This window comes from Apis florea, unplaced genomic scaffold (assembly GCF_048593485.1).
Source record: "Apis florea isolate Af1SG1 unplaced genomic scaffold, ASM4859348v1 contig_2411_pilon, whole genome shotgun sequence".
NCBI lineage: Eukaryota > Metazoa > Arthropoda > Insecta > Hymenoptera > Apidae > Apis > Apis florea.
The window spans coordinates 1,665,340-1,679,067 of NW_028256580.1; the positions used below are offsets into that span (position 1 = coordinate 1,665,340).

Here is a 13,728-nt window from a genome sequence, read left to right on the forward strand (position 1 = left end):
ATCGCTCTCGAAAAGAAAATACGAAATTTAATCAAAATTGCACATCATATAGAAGACGAATATATGCCTTTAATTCCTGTCAATACACTAATTGATACGATCGAACATCATTCTTCATATCAAACATTTCTATCATATCGAGGCTATTACCTAACCTCCAAAGAATCGAAAGCCTGATTACGGCAAACAGGGAGATCGATCGAGCTTACAACCATACCATTTTCATCAGCCGTACGAGTTAACGAAGAAACCTCGAAACAGGACACTTGGGTATTTATTGCGCGCGTAAACACCGTCGATCGGCTCGAAACGGCATGTACCGATATCCTGTCCAACGACACACACTACACTCATTTCCCTCGACGATCGCTCGATAGAGGGCGATCGATATCGATATATCGATATACTTGTGCACTCGACACTGGCGGCGTTCGTGTAAACCTGGCGTGTGTACATTTTGCGCCACGTTGGATCACGGCTCGCCACCGGATCCTGCGATCGGGATAACCATTCCATCTGATTCCCGAGGGGGTTCTATCCTCTCATTCCCAAGGGATCGACGAACCGAAAACAGGACGGATGAGCGTCGACCGGAAATGAGCGACTGTTGAAAAGAGACGAGTAATTGGGAATAAGGGTTACGATGCAATGTCATTTATAAAATGAATGATTTGGAATTCTGGTTGTCTATTCTGATGAGTCTAACATTTAATTTTGATAATTAGATTGGATTTTTGTGCGAATTAGATTTTATTAAATAAAATTGTAAAAATGAAATAAATATAAAGATATGTTTCACTTTTTACGTATTGCAATATATAATATATACTTTGTGTATTATTATTGATTGGAATAGAATTCCATTTATATGAACTTTCGGAACATTTAATCTTAAATTCTAGATATCACTTTAATACACTTTAATACACTTTAATACAGTGAATGAATTTGTCTTTAATTTTTTATGAAATTTTTATAAAAATCCATCATCTAAAATATATTAATAATTCTAATATCATTTAAATAAATTCTAACTTCATTTATTAGAATGTAATTTTCATTAATTGTTCGATTGAATAAATTCTAAATAAATTCTTATTATTTAAATTACATTAATGCATTATACAATGAATGAAAAATGAAGTAGAATATAGAACTATACAATATTAGTATAGAATCCATTTATCTATATTTGAATACTAATTATTCGAAAAAAGTTAAAAAGCGAAATATTTATAATATCTTTGATATATATAAATGAAATTCTGAATATGAAAATATGAATCGTATATGACTTTTCCAAATAGTAAAAATCAATTTATTGTGACAAATCTATTATCCCATGGATCTCTGGATCATGGATTTTCACAGATGATTCAAAAATGATTGATTCCTATCGCGGAAAGATGATAGGATCGGCCTACTTCTTCTGTGATCCGTAATTGAGGTCTGATAGAAATAATTGCTCGCCTTCTGTCGCAGGTGGACTGAGATACCGTCGTGTATCGGATCAAGTGAATTGAAGCAGTTCCAAGTGGAATGAGAAGATAGCTTTCGATCAATCCATTAAAGAATGTGTCTTGCCATTTTGTACCGATCTTCGGTTATTCTTCGATGAAAAAAAATTTACCAAATTTTTTTCTTCTTAATTTGTCGATATTTGAAGATAGGATTCTGAGAGACCGATATAAATCATTAGAGAGACTAATTAGCAGAAAGCGCCTGAGTTTGAAAGTTGGAAGAGAGATTTTTTATAAGAAAAAAAGTCATTGAGAAATGATAAATGTGTTTCTATGGCAGCGGTTGATGATCGATACGTAGAGGAAACGAGAATGAAGAAAGTAGGGCGTAATTTTCTTTCGATTCTCATCATGTTATCAAAGTTTCTGATGAACGTTTCGAGCTAAAAACGAATATAGTTCTTGTAACGTGGTGTTGTTACAAGAAGCTGCACACTATAGTTTCGATTAAATCTACGTAAATAGATGGCACCATGATGCAGAGAGTTTCGTTAAGTTTAATTTATATGAATGTGACACAGAGAATGACGTAATTAGAAAGATTAAAACAAGATCCAGAAATCCTAGCTAATATGGATGTAAAAATTTCTGAATTGAAATTAATTCAGATTTAAATTTAAGTAACACATCAGCTTCTAAAAAGTTAATCTAGAAAAGCAATTTAAGTTAACAAGAATTGAAAAGCCTAGAGCTAACCTCTACGTCTCAAGAAACCTAAATCTACATAGATCTAGATCTACGTTAATCTACTCCTTACGTAATCTTATATAAAGCTACTTTGAATCCCTCAGCATTATCTCTGAGAAAAGATAAATCCTTTACAAAATCAAAATTCTACCAAAACATTCTGTCCTCTAACCTCAAAAATTAAATATTTACTCGAGAGCATGGTTCAACTATTTCAATTAATTACGAGTTATTGATTCTCTCAAAAAATTAATTCCAAATAATTAGAATTCGATTTCGAATTCTTTTCGTTTTTCAACCACCGCAATACTTTATTTTCCTCACGACGTTTTAAAATATGTCTTTGTTTACCGGCAAACAGGAAGTTTAGAATAGATCGCTTGACTCGAATCGATCCGGTTTTTCCCTCGATACTCTCTTTTTCCATTTTCCTCAGCACATCAATCATTGCTGGTTGGACGATCGCTGTGCAAAAATCGCGACGAGAGGAAAGTTATTCTTTAACAAAAGCGCGCTGACGCGGCTTGCTTCCCATCTTGACTTTTCCAACCTCCTCTTATCTTTTTCTCCCTTTCTCTCCCTTTTTTCCTCCTTTTTTTCTTTTCCTTTTACTTTCTTCTTGCTTCTTCTTTGTTTCTCGTTCCTCCTTGTCTTTGGTTACAAAAAAATAATACCATCCTCTTTTGTATTCCTGCGAAGATGTTCTTAGCCTTTCCTCTTCCCTCGAGGACAAACGTCCCATTCTTCAACACGCGTTTTCCACATTTTCCAACCTCTTTTTTCAGCTATTTTCTCCTCGTTGGTCGAGACGGTCATAGGGAAGGTTCGTGTTTTCCGGGCTGACAAGTGGTTCCCCGTTTTTCGTGGTTGCCATGAGTGCCCTCCTTTTTGTTTCTATCTTCTTCTTTTGCCTTGCCTCTCACGGGCGACGTTTTATGAAACGTGTTCTCGGTTCTTTTCTTTTACTTCTTCTCCTCCCTCTCTTTTCCCTCCCCCCTTATTCGTACAATGTAGGTCTGTCAGAAAGCAATTTCCCTTTTGTTTTATATCAGGTATTTTATTTTCTCTCCTTGTACAATTAGTTTCCTTCAATTGTTCACTGTTTTTTTGCCTCATACGAGAGATTCTTGAGATTATGATCCTAATTTAGAATGGAAATGTCGGGATGTTAATTTATTCTTTAAAAAATTCTATGTCCTCGAGACAAATAGGCAAATGATCTATTTTTTTTTTATTTTTATAATTGTTCAATATATTTTTTAACATGTTATATTCCAAGTGTTTCAAATTTAATGATAAAAATGTTTGCCTAACCTCAAATTCCTTCGATTAACCGAAATAACATAATCTCAATTGAAACACATTATTTATCAAATATCTTCATGTAAAATTATCTTTTCTAAATGATCATTTGAAATAAATTTCATCCAAATCTGTTCTCACACACGTATCTAACACACATTTTATCACAACTCATTCGAAAACAAAATAGTAACGACACTGTCACTAACAAACTCACGGTTCGCTTCATCATCAAAGTCAACCACTTTAGATCAACGAAACAAATCAAACAAATTCTCTACTAACCTCACTGGAACTCATTCGTGCGGTCGAGCGCATTTTCGGTGCACGTGATCGCGCTTTATCTATCCTGGAAACCGACAATGCGAGGTTGGTTGATACCAGCCGCGTATCCAGTTTATCATCAGCGGAAATTAAACTAGTTTCGAGGTAGAAACGATATTAGCTGCGAATAATCGGTGTGGAAAACTGGGCCGCATTTATCGAGCCTCGATTCTTGCTTTTCTATTCTATTAACTCGGTATCATCAACCGTGTCTAATCGACTTTCGCTCGAGACTGGCCCATTGTTCGACGAATATCGAGTTCCAAGTCACCTTTATCGGGTTAAATTATTAGATAAGGAAGATCATTGATGCTACGGTTAGGTTAGGTTTTGGTGAATTGGTTCATAAGCCAATGGAGAAATAGTACGAATCTGTGATGTTGCACCAAGTTGCGTGAAAGTTTAGAGGCGAGACCAATCGAGACTTCTGTTATTGTGACCAAGGATTGGATTCGACGAAACTTGTAATTGGAGTGTAATAAAGTTGAAGCGAGTATCGATTGCTGTTGAATATGGCGGCGAGAACAGAGATTCGATGAGGATTTTTGGAACTTTATGCGCATGCGCATTGTGATTAACATTTAAATAGGGAATTAACCAATTAGTAACAACGCATTTCATGACAAATGTTGTGACTAGATTGTTGTTATTTATGCAAAATTTATATATATATAAAAATCCATATTAAATACAGATCTTAAATTATCAAAATAGAGTTATTAAAATTTTCTTCATTTTATTTTTGAAATCTGATCAACAAAAGATCAGTTACGCATTTCTAATTTTTAAATGATAGTCAATTCAATTAAATCTTTGAGTTTGAAATGTCGAGAAACCGATGCGAATTTCGAACGAATATTTTCGAGACTTTTCTTCTTGCATGTCAGCTTGTTTACGCCGTCAACTGAATATTAATCGAACTCTATGGAGATCTTCAAGACTCGAATAAAATTTTTTTTTTTGAAGTTTCTTACGTGTTCTTCAACATCTTCGTTCAAAGAAAGTTGTAATTGAATCGAGGATGAACTCCTCTCTTTGTTTGAATTTTAATCGAATCCTCGCCAACTTCTTGCTGTCGTCGGCGTATAGATGAATCCTGAGTTTCTGCAATTTAATGGACTCGATTATCAAGCATAAACCTTACCACGAGAAACCATTCATTCCCCATTCGCAAATTTTGCATAATTTATTTTTTTTCTCAATGGATTTTCAATCTTAACCGAGGATGAAAGATGATCTTGTTCAAATTTCATTATTTTTCATCCATTCAAGAAATTTTAATTCTAGCTCGTTTTAAATCTAAGTTAATCCAATTTCATCCATAATTTCATCATTAACGATAAAAAATAAAATGTAAGACAGACTATTCTTTAACATTCTCAAAAATTATCAAGCATTTCCAAAGTATAATTTCTTTTTCTAAAACACATGTGGAAACCAAAAATAAGTGAAGGAGGAATAAAAAAAAAAAGAAACGAATAGACGATTCGAGGGATGAAACGAAAACGAAGGATGTAAAAAATAATTTGGAAAGTTTTACGAGGCCTCATGCTTTTTACCTTCTTCTCTGTCTTTCGCCATATTTCTTTTGCGTGGTTCTAACCATTTTCTCACTGTTCGCCTTTAAATCCGCCCACGTCATTCTCCCTTCCTGTATTGTTTTCCTACAGGGGTAAAACAACGAGAAAGGAGGTCGAAACGACAAGGAAAATTGGCCAAGCTCCGTTTGCACGCGATTTAGAGAAAAAAATACAGGGTTCGCTGATTAAAGAGCGCGGGTCGTAAATTATTTTAAAGCGAAACAAATTTGATATCGTACTCGCAATTTGTTCCGAAGAAACTAAAACAAACATTTGTCCTTCTATTCAGAATATTTTTTGCATATTGAACGTTATAATCTTAGTATGCATCGAGTTTTAAAAAGTTCTTTCTTTCCACGTAAAAAGGAAGAAAGAAAAAGTGTACTTACTCGCTTGAAGCGGCTACAAAACTGATTTTAAGTTGAAAGTTGATCGTCGACCGAGTTTCGACGAATATTGTCGAAAAGAGCCGAATAACATTGGCAAAGATTGGCGTAGAGTATCGTCGATAAGGTAGAATGTTTATATCGTAAGAATTAAGAAATGGAAATTAAATGTTACGATAACCAAGATTCTATGAATATTATATCTCAAGAAATAATATGCGTGATGTATTCCTATCGTTTCCTATATAGAGAATGAAAAATAATAATGTATCCGTAAGCATACACACTTTAAAAGCAATAAACGTTTTAGAAGAGGTACTATTGCAATAGTAAATATATGAAACAAATCTGTATATGTATGTTTACTTATAATAATAAATAAATCATTAATCATTAACTATTATAATCTTTTTAACATACGAATCACGATTCTCATTCAATCAAAAATATTCAAGCTACTTCTTAGTCACGGTTATTATTTGGATGGATGGTCGTTTAAAAAACAATTGTTTTAATTTCATACAATCCATCTATTTAAATTACAACCCATCTATTTAATAATCGCTGCCGATTAAATAACAAAATTCTCAAAGGAAAAATTCTCATAGAAAAGTGTTGTATGATATTTCAAATATTGAAAACGATATTTAAAGGAAAGAGGGTACGGAAATACGAATCGAAAAAGAGGAAAAGGAAAAAGGAGAGAGGAAATGGAAAATAAAAGGAAAGGGAAAACGGGGGTGAGTGAACGGAGGGGAGAGATGATAGGGTGGAAAGTGCTCGCGTAGCTTTCCAACGGATCGTTGCTGATAAAGCGCGATAAGCGGCGCCGTGGCACGTTATGAGGACGGAAACGATAACGCCGGCACATTTCCAGGGAAACGTCGACTCGCTTTTCCGCTTAGTCTTTACGCTTTTCGAGCGGCCATGCCGCGAGAACTGGATTCGAGAGGGCGGCTCTCGTATCTCCAGCACAGCCTTGTATCCGGATGCACAACGGATAATTGAATGTGTCCGCGTTTGTGCCCGGTTTAATCCCGCGGCCAGAATTCGTTTAGCTCTTTTGCGTGTGCTCGCGTTTTGTTGTCGCGACTGTTAATCGCTTACATGGAAATCGATACTTTTAAGCTCCTTTCCATGGATTTTCAAGCTTGTTCGATCATCTTTTGAAATTATCCATCACAATTGTTCTTTCTCGAAAAGAGATATGAGATGGAAAAAAAAAAAAAATATGTGATATGCTGCACATTTTTCGAAGTATTATATTTACACTTCTCTCTTAGATTCTTTAGATTTCAAAAGCTTTCATTAAACGTTCCTTCCGAAAGAAATTGCCTGCAACAATTTAGAATACAAGGTATTGTTCCATAAAATTCCACTTGGAATGCGCGAAGTGAAATATTCTTTTCGAATTACCAGCTTATCTTCCTTTATGCTCGTAATCTAATTTCCCCGGAGCGTTACAATTTTCCGGGTTTAAAGTGACAACGTTTTACAGCCAAGTCGATGGAATTATATTTCATTCGTAACACTCAACGTTCTTTCCCTGCTCGACAACACGGAAGCTCTTTCTCTTTCTCTCTCTTCACCACGATTCCGCTTAATCGCTATCTCGCTTTCTTTCACTTACACCAACTCGAATACCCATTTCACAGAGGTTTTTATCAAACGTCAGGCTATCAGACACCTCGTTGATAATCGTTTGCCAGTAATGATGATCGGTAGGCATCTATCCTCAAGCTCGATTCCCATCAAAGAAATCCCAATTTCCGTTGATTTGTTTGGCGCGAGCGATTCCTCGGCACAAAAGTTCCTCTCACTCCTCCTCCCCTCCCCTTGAGGCATTGTTGCCAACCAGAAACCTCTAATGATTCGGCATTACCGTTGGTATGGTTACTGAAATGGTTGTCTAACGACCGTCTCCCGCGTATGTTCCATTCCCCTGCTGATTTCGATTCTTCCAGTCATCCTCTTTTCCATTCTCGATATACATGTGACTGTTGTCGCTTAAAAAGGAATATTTCAAAGGGAAAGGATTCGCTTCGAACAAAAAAATGCGGGAAAAATTTGTAAAAGAACGTAATGGGATCTTAATTCCCAATAAATTATGAAAAGAAATCGCTAATTTATTCTTGATGATAATATTTATAGAATGAAATGCGATTTAAAATGGAAGAATCGAAAATTAGATAGACATTAGAAGAAAATTAATTTCCAAAATAAAGAAACTTTCGTTTAAATACAATAATACAAGTTAATCATGAATTTAAAACTTCGAATATTTTCAAATATTCCTAAGATAGCACAGCTCAATAATAAACAGAATTTTTTTTTATAAAAAAAAAATCCCATGATATCGATATATATAGCACAGAGTTAATCGATATTCTCGAGAATCACGAAGACTTCCGTTCACCACAAATCAACCGTGAAACAGGCATGAGTGCAAATGGTGGCGACTTCCTGTTCCGCGTCGGAAACGTTCAGGAATAATGTATTCCATCGAGTCATTGGGTATACCTCGAAGATCATAGGAATCGAGCCTCTATGAGTATCCTTGCATGTATCGTAAAAGGGCGAACGCCAATTTATAGTTGTCTTTCTCCTCCTCTCACTCTTCTCTTCACTTCTACCGTATTCTAAACGCTTTCGAGTTGTTGCAAATTGCTCCAACCGTCTGGAGAATAGTGATTCCTTGTGGAATTCAGTTTGAAAAGCCTCGTGAAGGATTAAACTAAAAGGTGCATGATGTATTGGAAAAATATCACTTTTCTTCTAAGTTAATATTAATCAATGAAAAATATAATATTACAAGAAAGTTTAAATTTAGTTAATATAGTTAATATACGTTGAACTTAATCCTCTTACATTGTTTTCCTCAGAGTTCTTGAGAAAAAAGATTATAATGCAAATGATTAATATATCGGATGTCACGTGATGTCATCTTGATTTTTTTAATAATATTATTCGTAGTGAGAAATATTTCAGATAAAAGATGAATAATATTCATTCTGGATGCGTCAAGTACATCTGGAAATATAGAAAAAAATATATTGAAATGAAATATTTTGTAAGTAACAAACATTTTAAGCGTTAATACGATTAATAATATCAAAGTGTTAAAATAATCTCATAACTCACTTTACAATATTTTACTATACTTTAAAATATCGACAATATTTTTTTTACGACATCATTATTTTCTACAACAAATAATATTTCTTGATCTAACGTCTTCCAATTAAACTTTTTCCATTAATCTCCCCTCGATATCGCCCTAATCTCAATATATCGTTAGCAAGTAACTATACAGTTTGTGTATCCTTCTCAATCATGTTGATGTTTATCGTGTTTGTTTCCAGGGTGTGTTCCATATTCCTGCGTGTATTCCTGATCGAAGTAGATTCCTACGAGTGAACCCAGACTTTCGACTCGCGTCTCGAAGCGTATCGATATCGTCGCCTCGCGGCCAACCACATACAGGAAAGTGTCCTCTCGACTGGAGGAGAAGCGCAAGTACTCGGCATGAAGGGTGAGTCCTTTGAAAGTTACAACTTACCCCCTTGGTGCTCGACCTGATGCTCGATCGACGACCATCCATGTATCTGACCCCTTATTCGAGGCTACCCTCATCTACATAGGTCGTCTAGCTATAAATTAACCGATAACCAGACTGTTCGCTTTTACAAGCCAGCTACATCATGTACGGTTGTTGTTGTTGTTGTTGGTAGTTGAAATTTTCAAAGTAGAGTAGATCCTCTTTGAGGGTGATTCAGGTTAACGATTCATCCGATCGAAGTGGGGTGTTTACTTTTATGGGTCATCCAATTTGGTCAATTATTCAACTAGGCTGAAATATATTTTTTTATGAATAAAAAAAATAGATTTTAGTTATGTTTTATGTATGGATTAAAATGAATTTTATGTCTTTGAAATCTCACAATCAGAGAAATATTATAACGAAATATAATATTAATCTGGTATTACTAAAATCATTCTAGAATAAATACTTAATATTAATTAGTCAAATTTGTTTTAATTTTTTTATAATTGTTTGTATATTAAAATTTTTAATTTTATTATAGTTTTTATTATAGTTATGTACACTTTTAATCGTATTTATTTGTATAATAAATCTAAATATATATTATAAGTTGATAGCTTCAGTGTTTCAAAACAAATTAAGTTTAATTTGTATAAAACAATAATAATATAAACAACAATATAACAATACATATAATACCTAACCTAGAATAGCAAATATGTTATTGATTTTTTATACATTTATGCATTTTGAAAATTTAAAATATAATAATATACATGTAATACATATAATACGTACCATACCATCAGAATATCAAGTTATTGATTAGATATAATTTATAAGAGCAATAATACTTTAATGATGTACTTCAAAAATTGAAAAACCGAATCTACTAAATTCGAAAAGGAGAAAAGAAACGAAAAAAAAAAAGAGATTTATTCATCGTGGGCAAAATAGAACGTGAACGATCAACGAATGGTCGATTCAGTAGTTGAAATTTATGCGAATTCATACATATTACGCTTTTGGTACGTGGAACGTCTCTGCGTGAGTGGTTTTCCTGATGATAAACACAAGTTACACTCATAATCCTACCTCGAGGAGATATCGAATATCCTCCCCACCACACGTTTGAAATTCGATTTACGCTGTGTTTCTCGTGGCGATATATCTCGTGGCAATCGAATCGAATATGCTTGAATATGCAAAAAAATATTAAAATCATTCGCAATTTCCAACATTTTTCCTTGTATCTTTGATAAAATTTGAAGATCTGAATGAAATTTAATTGCAAATTATAAATACTGTAGTAAAAGCAACGAAAAATATTATAAAATTGACAAGCCAATGGGATTAAAACACAATTCTGATTGGTTGAGCGTGTAGTGCAACGAAAAGGACATTCTCCATGGTCCGCGATCAATGAAAAACTTTGCCTTAGTTCGAATATAGAAAAGAAGACGGAATCGAAGTAAAGATCCATTCTCATCGCTATTTGAATATTTCTTTTCAATTTCACAACGTAATAATTTATTATTTTTTATCATATTTCTATGACCAAATATCTCTATTGATTGAATCCAATTAATTAATTAATATTTCCGATAATATACAATTAGTGACATGTAACTTATCACAAATTTTACCGTGCTTCTCAAAAATATCAACAATTTTAAACATTTTTATCTCTTTAGAATTTTATTTTTGACTAATTGTGAATATATATGGAATTTTGAACAAAATTAAATATTGATATTCTAACATCTCTCGACTAAATTGTAAGAGGTTAACTGATATTAACCGATTTAAGGAAAAAAATTCTGAATATTTGAATATTTTAGATTCTGGATATTATATCGAGAATCTTTTACTTTTTAAACACACTTCATATATATATATATATATACATTATCTTTTTTCTCTTCTCTTCACAGCTGTGTGTGATGTAGCTTAAAAGATGAAAAGATAACAAAAGGAGACTGCGGAGAGATAAAAGATCGATGAAGTTCTTAATGGAGGCAGATTAGCGGATTGAAAGATCTCTGCCTCGAGATATATTCTCTCGCGAGGAACAATTCCTTGGCGCTTCTTTATCGAGTTCTCGATAGTCTAATTCGTCGTCGAATGGTTCAAAGGGACAGTTCTCTTTCAACTTTCTTCTTCTGGGCGGTAAGGTTTAAGGATTAGAATGGACTTTTCAGAGAAATTGGATTGCAACTCTTTTTCTAATCACACGAGTATCGATAATTAGATTTAAAGATTTAAAATATACGAAGATAAGTAATTCGAAAATTTGTAAACTTTTAGTTCTCTTCAAAATGGCCGAAAATAAATTCGTTGCGAAACGATTCACAGGAGCAGAATTTCTTCGGAAATTTAAGGATCGTTCAATGGACTTTTTGGAGAATATTGGAATTGTCGTTCCTATTGTAACTTCAACGCTAAGTAATTCTTAAAAATTCTTACAATAACAAAGCAAAAATCAAAATTTTAAATGTATCTTTTTCTTCTTTTTTTTTTTTTTTTTTTTTTGTTTTAAGAATTGGAATTCACGATGATCTTTTTCCCGTGATTTCCCAACGAAGAAAGAGCGACGGATTTCTTTTGAAACGAAGGGAAAGAAAGGATGTCACTGAAAATGTAGAACAACCGGGTTGACGGGTTGCGTGCGAGCAATCTGCGTGTTGGCTCGATCTGGGTCACAGAAATCGCTGGAAACGTAATTTCAGGATACGCGTTCGACGCCCTTTTCTTCGCCGCCTTCCGTGACCCGCTTTCCCCGCTTGATCGCTCTTCAGACAACCTTGGGGATGCTTCGAATACGTCTCTTCGTTGTTACATAACTTTTAAAAAATTGTCTTCTCTCCATTCGATAGATCGATTTTCGTTCGAAATTATGCAAATATGAATCGTAAAATTTTAATAAAATTTCACGGTAAATACCGATTCATTATTGTCATGGATAATATTAATTTATAAATCGTTTTTCTTTTCTCGATTTGTTGTCGCTTTCGCTCCTCGCGAAACGAAATTATACAAATGGATTTTAAAATTAAAAGTTGCATTCTTGACTAAACGGTGATTCGCTTTCCCTTGATGGATTAGTATTGAAAGAAAACGTAAAAATTTTAATCTATAAATTGTTTTCTCGTTTTCTACACAAAATTATTCAAATGGATTTTAAATCGTTACACTGCACAAAATTTAATCAAACGTATTTTTAACTTAAAAAGTTTCCCCTGACTTGAAAATCGATTTATTCTTTGCATATTAAGGAGGATTATAAACATTTTTCATGGCGTAAATTTCAGTTAATACACCATAGCACGAAGAGAGATTCGAGGGCCATGCAACGTTTCCTTCACAATGAGCTGTTTTATCAATGGCCGCCATTTATAACATAAATCGCGCAAAACATTCCCCTAAATTGGCAAGAAATGGTGAAGGAATCTTCGCCGGTACTTAACCCAGAACACCTTCTCGGATCCCTTTTCGGGGCAGAAAGATTCGCAACGATCCTGATGATGACTCTTCTTGCTCCAGAATCTTGATAAAGAATTCTACTTTTCCTGAAAAAAGACATCTCTGGAATCTCGAGATTCAATTCGATCAATTACGATTTGTGTTGCGCGAATGATCAATTCGAAAATTGGAAAAAAGGAGGTAATTCGAATCTTAAAAGCACGATCTTCTTTTGATCTGAAAGTCTAATTCTTAATTCTTTTACTTTATTACTCTTTGTGTATTCTTCTTTTAATTCCAAAATTAAATTTTGTTTTAATTAATCTTATTTCAATTAAATCAAAGATTATTTTATTCAAAAGAGCCATCATATACTTTGAATTAAATCCTTATATATCTTTTTTCTTTTGCAGTGAATTTTGTATGCATCAGTTCTAGAGATTAAAACAAATACAAAAATATCAAAGTCTCAATAGTCTGATATTTTTATACATTAATTTTACACATGTTAGAATCGACTCTCTAAATCCACAAACACTTTCAAAAGAATTCTTTGAAAACCAAAAATTACACATTACAAAATCTACTAATCAACATATTTCCTTTCACACAATAACAATAAAGATTTAAAAAAAAAAAAAAAAAGGTAATTCATAGATACATCACATTTATACACTGCATATATATATATATAAATTCTAAAATTTATACTATAATTAGATTATATTCCAGATTACATTCTCTCAAAGGAATTCTACCTCTAAGAAGAAACTACTAAAAGAAACCAAGAATTACACGTTATGAAACTGCAATCAGAGAAAAGACTTAGCAAGATCTGCAACTCTTCCAATTATTCTTCAGTATGTATCAATCAAATTAAATCCTTCCACCAACAACGAGAAAACAAAAAAAAAAAAAAGAAA

At 33.5% G+C, this 13,728-nt stretch overlaps 1 long non-coding RNA gene across 1 annotated transcript in view; it reads left to right on the top strand.

The window, feature by feature from the left end:
* LOC116414027 (uncharacterized) overlaps positions 1 to 13,457 on the top strand; it is a 37,148-nt gene extending 23,691 nt beyond the window's left edge. The window contains exons 3-8 of the long non-coding RNA XR_015291256.1: positions 9,162 to 9,331; positions 11,278 to 11,512; positions 11,651 to 11,788; positions 11,884 to 12,278; positions 12,655 to 13,006; positions 13,219 to 13,457. This is a non-coding gene — a long non-coding RNA (uncharacterized LOC116414027). The remainder of the gene's footprint in view (positions 1 to 9,161; positions 9,332 to 11,277; positions 11,513 to 11,650; positions 11,789 to 11,883; positions 12,279 to 12,654; positions 13,007 to 13,218) is intronic.
* The last annotated feature ends 271 nt before the right edge of the window (positions 13,458 to 13,728 follow it).